The sequence below is a fragment of the Elephantulus edwardii genome, unplaced genomic scaffold (assembly GCF_000299155.1).
Source record: "Elephantulus edwardii isolate Elephantulus edwardi_28Jun2011 unplaced genomic scaffold, EleEdw1.0 scaffold00177, whole genome shotgun sequence".
NCBI classification, from domain to species: Eukaryota; Metazoa; Chordata; class Mammalia; order Macroscelidea; family Macroscelididae; genus Elephantulus; species Elephantulus edwardii.
In genome coordinates this window covers 5,977,210-5,977,703 of record NW_006399927.1, presented here as the reverse complement: position 1 = coordinate 5,977,703, position 494 = coordinate 5,977,210, and positions in this window count along the sequence as shown.

Here is a 494-nt window from a genome sequence, read left to right as displayed (position 1 = left end):
TCCAGCTCTCAAATTCACAGCAAGTGCTCAGAAAGACCATGGCCTGAATCAGAAGCACCTTAGTCCTCTAACTGACATCACTACTTCTCAATAGATTGGAGAGCAGCAGATTTCCCCAGTGCAAGGTGTCTCCTTATTTCCTGACTGCTGGTACAAAGGGTGTTAATTATGGGCCCAAGTAAGATGAAGCTGTTGACAGTTTTAATAATTACTTTTGGTAGGATTGCCATTTTCAAAATATTGAGTCTTCCTATCTGTGAACAAGAAATATTTTCCCATTTATTCTGGTTTTTTATTGTGTCTCACAGAAATGTTCTATAATTTTCTTTGTACAAGTTTTTAGTGTCTCTAGTTAGATTCATTCCTAAGCATCTCAATTTGGGGTTGGTAATGATATTGCTTTCTTGCTTTCCTTCTTTGAGTTGTCTTTGTACTGTAGAGGAATTGTAGACCAATGGAAGAGAATCGAGAACCAAAAATGGACCTTTCTTTCT